The sequence below is a fragment of the Macrobrachium nipponense genome, chromosome 9, assembly GCF_015104395.2.
Source record: "Macrobrachium nipponense isolate FS-2020 chromosome 9, ASM1510439v2, whole genome shotgun sequence".
Lineage (NCBI taxonomy): Eukaryota > Metazoa > Arthropoda > Malacostraca > Decapoda > Palaemonidae > Macrobrachium > Macrobrachium nipponense.
The window spans coordinates 16,720,392-16,729,828 of record NC_061110.1 but is presented as its reverse complement, the minus strand read 5'-3'; positions in this window follow the sequence as shown (position 1 = coordinate 16,729,828).

Genomic DNA, 9,437 nt, shown 5'->3' with positions numbered 1-9,437 from the left:
CACAACTAGGTGTGATCAGACATCTAGCTTACTCGGAGAGCGTGCTAAAATCTATGGTCAAATAGCACGTTGTTTCACCATCAAAAATTAAAATCAAAACGCTTTATTTTATTTGAAATATTTGTTCTGTGCAGTTTAATATACACATTATTCATTCTTTACATTTTCATTCTAATAAATATATCATAAATATCCTATCCTAAAATTCCTGCATCCTTAACTCAAAGCGAAACACCTTTTTCAGACCTTTTTAGGCTTTTTCCATAGACCTTTCCCACTCCTCCATCAAGAACAACAAGAGCAGCAGCAGCAACAACAACAATAATAAGTAGTTTATAGGCTTACTCCTCGTGTAAAAGGAAAATAAAATTATTTTTTTTTCTTTATAGAAGATGAACCCCTATTCATATGGAACAAGCCCACAGTGGCCACTGATTTGAAAATTAACAACCATCAAAAGGATATGGAGTGTTTTTTTGGAAGAAGTAACGAAAGGCAACAGGAAATCCAGTAAAAAGAGAGATCACTTATTAGAAAAAAATAATAAAGACGTAAATATAAGTAAACTATGCAATATACTTAAAGGAGAACTGCTATATGGTTGTAAATTCATTTTCACTATCCACAGAAGCTGTACTGGAGAGACATTTCTCGAATCTTTCAATATTTCGTTCCAGACGCGGAACTGAAATTGAGGGGGACCGGAGATAATGAACCTCTATTTATAAGTTGATTGGTTTCCTGGAGTTAATGCTAATTGGGACCGGAGACGGATATAAGCAACTCCTTAACAGCGTCTTCCCCGTTTGGTAACAGCACACCGAGGTATACTGATTATAAGTCTAGGTCACAGGTTCCCGTCCCCTTACTGACCCCCACCCACCCCACCTCCACCCCTAAATGGTGGCTGGCAGTTGAATTTTGGATGAAAAATAATAATAATAATAATAATAATAATAATAATAATAATAATAATAATAATAATAATAACTAATAATAATAACAAAAGTACTACAGAAGATGGATGCCGGTACCAACTCAGAAAAGAGCAACAGAATACAACCATCTGATGTTCATGGACAACATCAAGCTGTATGGTAAGAGCATCAAGGAAATAGATACCCAATCCAGACTGTAAGATTGTATCTGGGGACATCAGGATGGAGTTTGGAATAGAAAAATGCGCCTTAGTCAAAATACAAAAAGGCAAAGTAACGAGAACTGAAGGGATAAAGCTACCAGATGGGAGCAAACATCAAACACATAGATGAGACAGGATACAAATACCTGGAATAGTGGAAGGAGGGGATATAAAACACCAAGAGATGAAGGACACGATCAGGAAAGAATATATGCAGAGACTCAAGGCGATACTCAAGTCAAAACTCAACGCCGGAAATATGATAAAAGCCATAAACCACATGGCAGTGCCAGTAATCAGATACAGCGCAGGAATAGTGGAATGACGAAGGCATAACTCTGCAGCATAGATCAGAAAAACCAGGAAACATATGACAATACACAAAGCACTACACCCAAGAGCAAATACGGACAGACTATACATAACACGAAAGGAAGGAGGGAGAGGACTACTAAGTATAGAGGACTGCGTCAACATCGAAAACAGAGCACTGGGGCAATATCTGAAAACCAGTGAAGATGAGTGGCTAAAGAGTGCATGGGAAGAAGGACTAATAAAAGTAAACGAAGACCCAGAAATATACAGAGACAGGAGAATTGACAGACAGAACAGAGGACTGGCACAACAAACCAATGCACGGACAATACATGAGACAGACTAAAGAACTAGCCAGCAATGAAACATGGCAATGGCTACAGAGGGAGAGCTAAAGAAGAAAACTGAAGGAATGATAACAGCGGCACAAGATCAGGCCCTAAGAACCAGATATGTTCAAAGAACGATAGATGGAAATAACATCTCTCCCATATGTAGGAAGTGCATCTGAAAAATGAAACCATAAACCACATAGCAAGCGAATGTCCGGCAACTTGCACAGAACCAGTACAAAAAGAGGCATGATTCAGTGGCAAAAGCCCTCCCACTGGAGCCTGTGCAAGAAACATCAGCTACCTTGCAGTAATAAGTGGTACGAGCACGAAAGATCCTCTGGGGACTATGGTATCAGGACGGATAGGGTGATACGTGCAAACAGACCAGACGTGACGTTGATTGACAAAGTCAAGAAGAAAGTACAACTCATTGATGTCGCAATACCATGGGACACCAGAGTTTGAAGAGAGAGAGGGAAAAATGGATAAGTATCAAGATCTGAATAGAAATAAGAAGGATATGGGATATGCCAGTGGAAATCGTACCCATAATCATAGGAGCACTAGGCACGATCCAAGATCCCTAAAAAGGAATCTAGAAAAACTAGAGGCTGAAGTAGCTCCGGGCCTCATGCAGAAGAGTGTGATCCTAGAAACGGCACACATAGTAAGAAAAGTGATGGACTCCTAAGGAGGCAGGATGCAACCCCGGAACCCCACACTATAAATACCACCAGTCGAATTGGAGGACTGTGATAGAGAGGAGGGAAAAAAAAAAATAATAATAATAATAATAATACTTCGGATAAGATTTATTGAAAATGATAATAATAATAATAATAATAATAATAATAATAATAATAATAATACTGTTAAAAAGGATGGCAGAATTAAGCGAGTTGATATATTGTTTTTTCTATTTTCCTTACAATTCGATTCTCAGGCTCAGCGATGTTTCTGAGTAACTGGCCAATATTCATATTGGGAATTTTCAAAAATTGTAAATGCTGAAGGAATCTTTTATTAGAACAGGATATCAGGTCCAGGTCAAGCAGGGGTCGTCGTCAGTGCCGGTATTATTCCGTAAGCGTAGTTCAGTTCGGGCCAGGGTCGTCTTTGGATTAAGGGCTGGTGTTGGTGCTGGTATAGCTGGTATTACGTGACGTTTCGACCTTCTCGTAGGTCATCTTCGGACGAGTCGATTGAAGAGACTGTAGCACAGAAAGTTTGCGGAACGGTATTTATAGCGGCACGGACCTAGAGTTGCATTCTCATTGGTCGGGCCGGTCTTGGGCGAAGCCGTGGATCTCGCCTCGAAGGTCTCGGGGATTCTATTGTGCGAGCAGCCACAGTGGTGTGCCTGGGGATGAACGTGAGGAATTCCGTCTGTAGCAGGAATCGTATCATCCTGTGGGGGCTCCTGATTATCTGGCATCGTCGGGGGTCGCTCGCTGCTCTCCGGGCGGCGGTGGGAAGGAGAAACGTTTCTTGAGTTATATTTAAGTTTGGTTTCTCCTTACCTATATGAAGGGCTTCTAGGAGGCGCAGACGTCGGGGATCTGTTGTCTGATCTTATTATGATATTAGGGATAATATCATTTCTTTTTATCCGTTTGTTATGAGCAGTCCTGGCGTGGTTGAATATGGCTCCTTCTCGGGCGTGGCAGGAGATTCGCTGGAGAAACGCATGGAGGTCATACCGACGTATTTGCCAGAGGCATCCTCGGACGGGGCATAGTGTAACGGTAGACCACACTCGTTTTCTTCAAGGATCCTGCAGGGGCGCCGAAGGGTTGTTTCTCATCACCAGGCTGCTCGTCTTCTTCGTTTTATAATATATATTCATTTTAATATTTCTGTCTGGGTCGGCGGGGCTGACGTTTTCATCGATGATCTTTTTGAGGGCTTGTTCGTCCTCCTTGTACCTCCGGTGGAAGTGCCCCTTGTAGAAAAGCTTGATGGGCTCTGCAACGTCGGGGCGGGGTTCCTGGTGGTACCAGGCATCCATACTTTTCCTTATTGACTCATCACCAGCACGATTGGTGTGTCCGTTTGTCGACGAGGACCTGGGCGGCGCGCTCCAACTCACTGTGTGCGTCAATTCCATTGGAGAGGAGTGTGAGCGGGCCCCTCCTGACGAAGGCGCTGATGGTGGAGCGCTTATACCTCTCAGGGCACTCATTCTCACCGTTCATGCACATTCCCAGGTTCGTCGGCTTCGTGTACACCCTCGTGCTGAATTCGGAATCTCGCTGTTCGACAAGGACGTCAGGAAGGTAGTGGCGGCGATCTTGGCAATGTTCAATCGTGAACGTGAGGCAGCTGTGGTCGTGGAATGCACGGAGATTTGCCAAAGAATCCTGCTAACAGGGACATTTTACTAACCTTTGTTTTTGAAGCAGATGCCTACATAGATGGCAACAGGACTGATTATACTAATTTTTAATTCCTCTAATTCCCTACACTTGAGTAGGTAGCATAACAGCTTGAGGTGATGATCTTGCGCTGAAACGACTAGGTAAATGCAATTTTTGTTATTGCTTTTGCGAATGCAAGAAAATAAGAGGCCAATGATTATTTTTAAACGGTTTTATCCTGTTTTAATCCTTTTTGTGCATCGTTCTATAAATATTTTGCACACATGGTAAAATTACGGTTTAAAAATTAATTGTTCTTTTATGTTTCTGCATTCGCAATAACTAATAACAATTGCATTTATTTAAACGTTTCAGCGTAATGTCCTTGCATCAAAACACCATTATAGAAAGAACGAACTGTTTAAAAACATATTAGATACTCTTGTGTTAAGAAATGTCACATTAAATGCCTGGTGCCTTATGCCAGCAACGATTTAACGTTGATGAGGTCCACTGCGTTAAGCACAAGTATACTAATTTAATTTCCATTAACCACGAACAGGAAATTTACTTCAATGAAATACCATATCGTCATACTGTAAGTGAACTTTTCAAATTTTAACGAAAAGCTGCGAAAATAATTAAATCTGATTTTGTTACATTTTTTAATAAATCTATTCAAGTGACTACATGTCCCAAAGTTGCAATCAGATTTTTCAATATCCCTTTGAAGGGAATCTGAGAGGCAAGATTGTTAATAGCGTAAATGGAGTAAAATAGGAAATACGTTAAATATCCATTTATCTATCGAGATACCTGTCGAGATATCTAGAGCGAGGGAAGGTGAAAGTTAGTTTGATCATAGTGGAAGGGAAAAATCAGTCTTGCAGCTATCGTATTCTCTAGCATAAAAATAAATAAAATACCATAATGAACCTGGCTGCGCACATGTGATCATCACTCATAATAATATCACTTTTGCATGATATAGCAGCTATCACTATTATTTTTATATTTTACCTGTCAAAAACATTTCCAAGATGAAGCGAGCTAACATGTCAGAAACTTAACGGCAAGAATAATAGTGACCTTGTTATTGAGGACACACCAACCCTACGTATGTCCTATTCAGAATGTTTTCTCTTCGTAGTCACGTATTTTAACAGACGTCTTTGATGCTCTCAGACGCGTAAACAGAAAATAATAAATAATGTATGAAAAGGAAAGACTGTTAATGCGACCTTAGGCGGAGAAAACTCCTCTCATGTATATGTTATGGTAATTTCCAACTTCTATTCATACATAATACATACTATGCCTAGACTCGGCTCTAGTTACCATGACAAGTGCTTCTATTACTGGCCACTGTTTTCTATATATATGTAAATGTTGTAGGACAAGTTTGCAAAGCCACGGAACTGCTAGACAATCTCCCTAGATATAAAAAAGTACTTTTTTATGAAGTACATAATGTCTCTGCATTGAAAGAACATTGGCCTTGGTGTGACAGATCCTGAGGTCATTGGATTAACGGAGGAATTTAATTTGTATCAGAGTTGTTAAACAGCACAATAGCTGATCCAATGTCTCTATAAATGTACAGTATGTGCACATACAAATAGACTTAATCAAAAAGTACATACATTTAAATGAAGAGAATTCTTTAGGGCCCAGTTGAGAATGATTGTCTTAAAAAGCGAAGAAAATGTGTGTGCGTGTGTTTGTGAATGTGCGTGTACGTGAATTTAACAACATCTAAATCAATAATTGACCGGCCAATCCATTTTATTACCATATTTCGTTCGCTGACTTATCACAAGAAAGAGTAATAAAGCTCGCGAACGGATCAGGCGGACTGAAGCGTATTTATCTTCACTTGGAAAATTGTTCCCGTCCGTTTATGGATTGTATTCGAGGACCTGTCAATGTCAAAATGAATTGTTTGATTAAAACAGTGTTTTTTTCTTGCTGGGTGATATCGTCAGAGAACTTTTTTATCTTTTCTATTTGTATTTTTTATATCGGGGAGCGATGGTCATTGATTACAACTCTATCAGTGTTATAAGGTCTTTGAATTTCTTAGGTATTTTGGTCGCCAAAGTTAAATCGAAAATATTTTGTTCTAAAACGACTCCTCTAGAATTTGATCTTATGCAATAATCCTCTGCTATCAGAGATATTTTGGTTCAAAATGTTTTTGGTCGAAGAAAATTCGTTTATTAAAAAATACTTCTCAAACTTTTGCGCTAAACCACAATAATACTCCGAATTTGTTTCAAAGTTTTAAAGTTAGACTGAATATATTTTTTTTATGAAAATTAGCGGCACAAAACCTTGCTCTCAATCGTGAGTCTTTCAATTTAAAGGCAATTTAGTTCCAAAGTTATACCGAATATAATTTTTTTTTTTAATATATTAAAACTACTTCTAAAAAATACACTCACTGCAATAGCCCTCTGAATTTAAAGACAATTCGGTTCCAAAGTTAGACAGATTATTATTTTTTTATCAAAAAACTTTAAAAACCTTGCTGTTAAAAAACTTTTATATATATATATATATATATATATATATATATATATATATATATATATATATATATATAAGTATATATAAATATATATATATAGTATATATATATATATATATATATCTATATATATAGTATATATAGTATATATATATATATTATATACATATATATACATATATATATATATTTATATATATTTTTAGATATATATATATATTATATATATATATATTAATATATAATATATATATATATAGTATATATATATATATATATATATATATATATATATATATATGTAAACTTAAAACGTGGTCTGAGTGCACTTATGTACTTATGTACGCCTGTTCTTTTATTCCTTCACCCTGGAAAAAATCTTACTTGAGGGGCGATAGAAACTAATGTTCAAAATGCCTCTATAAGCGACTTCTTCCTCTATTTACCGACTTATGGTTTTCCTAGTTGGGCCTTAATGGCGATAGGACAAATCTGTGTCTGAGTTTTGGGGGAAATCTTGTGAAATAAGATGTGAGAACGTCTGGGAAATGTTCTTTCTCTTTTGTTGAAGTCCGAAATAGACTAACTCTCTCTCTCTCTCTCTCTCAATCTCTCTCTCTCTCTCTCTCTCTCTCTCTCTCTCGCCCATTTGTAAGTGTTTACATAATAAAAATATGGAATGTTAGTCCATATATAAAAGACTAAAACTAAAGAGGTCAACCAGATTGCTTGCAGGAATGTGATCAGACTAGAGACGCTAAAGATAATATGCCGTCACCTGTAGTCATTCAATTGTTTATAAACATTAGTCCAAGCTCCCTGCTTGAGATAACTACCCCGACCTATAATTCAACGGCCTACGTGATCTGTAGCGTGTCTCATTTTGATTGTGTGTTCGTATGAAACTATGTCATTTGTATGTATGTTCATATGTTCGAACTACTGTCTGTTCCTTCATAACTTGTAACAGAGATGGTAGACAAGCAGAACAGAGTTAGCTATCGTCATTTGAAGACCTGTACCTCTTTACCTAAGCTTATCATAGAGGAATAGGATTAGCCATCATCATTGGCAGAAGCGATCAAGCTATCGTCATAGAAGACTTGTACAATCATACCTGATCTTCACCATGTAAAACTCAGAAGAATATATCTTATTATTTCGTGTTTCTACAAGAACCTCCTCACCGAACCAACATGAGTTTAACACATCGTCGTAATAACCAACAAGATAATACCGACTTCGTAAGTGATCTACAAACCCCCAGACACTCCATAGAAGATGGAAGTGCAATACCAACCGACTTAGCGTAATATTATCGCAAGTCTACATTACCTCATAGGGCGCCTTATCATACAAGGCACAGCCCTAATATTGGTGGCAGTGGACAGAAGAACTCTACAACTTCTCCAAAGAAAAATCAATAATGAAGTATCATATAAGAACTCTTTAACGACGACGAAAGCAAGAGATTCTTCAAGCAACTTAGTATCATCGTTTAAGTGAATAACTTCAAGAAACAAAACCGACTTAGCGTATAGATTATCGCAAGTCTAACATTACCTCATAGGGCGCCTTATCATCAAGGCACAAGCCCTAATACATGCAACCCCCACAGTTATATATTCAAACGTCAAAGTTATATATATATATATATATATATATATATATATATATATATATATATATATATATATATATGTATATATATATATATTATCTATCAGAAAACTTGAGCAAGATACACAAAAACGTGTATTTTCATTGTGATTGCAGGAGAATTTCCACAACTTTTATCAGTAGTACTGTCTATGAGTGGATAGGGTTAGCATGGTGAAATGCAGAAAACAGGTTTAAATCCCCCAAGAATCATCTTTTCTTTACATCATTAGTTCAGGATGAGATTGCCTGATTACAATTTTTCATCAAGGATGTAATACGAACAAAATTTAAAGACGGTGCAAAATAATCCTATATATTATTTATGAAAAAAGCCTATTATACATATTCAAAATATTCTCTATTCAGCTTTTTAAGTTAAAATCATTTTGAATATTGTGCCGTTTTTAAAAAATGCGATAATATTCAGGTTAAATATTTCCCTTACCTCATCTGAATTTGCTAATGTACACTAACGTAGATGTACTGATTATGAGTAGATATTAGAAAATATTCTTTATTCGATTTAATAAAACTAATTTTGAAGTAGTGTTCAATGTTTATGAAAAAATGTAATGACATTTAGGTAAATATTTCCCTTTCCCTCTTATCTTAATTTGCTAATGTACACTAAAGTAGATGTACTGATTATGAGTAGATATTAAAAAACATTCTCTATTCAATTAAATTAAACTTATTTTGAGTAGTGTTCAACGTTTATGAAAAACTGTAATGATATTTAGATTCAATATTTCCCCTTCCTTATATCTGACTTTGCTAATGTACACCAACGTAGTGTGAAAGTTTTTATGAAAAAAAATTTTTAAATATAATATTGAATCTCATGGTCCCCTTTCCCTCCATATCTGACTTCCCTATTGCACACCAGTGGTGATTGAGGTCCCCTTCAGTACATTATCTCCCCTCTCTCACCTGATTAGATAATGTAGGGGGCCCATACAGATACGTCTTGCTAATCATTCAACTGTTAAGGTATGTGGCTTCACACCTCGTTTTATTACAACGTCTCTCTCTCTCTCTCTCTCTCTCTCTCTCTCTCTCTCTCTCTCTCTCTCTCTCAAATGGACGATTTGTTTATG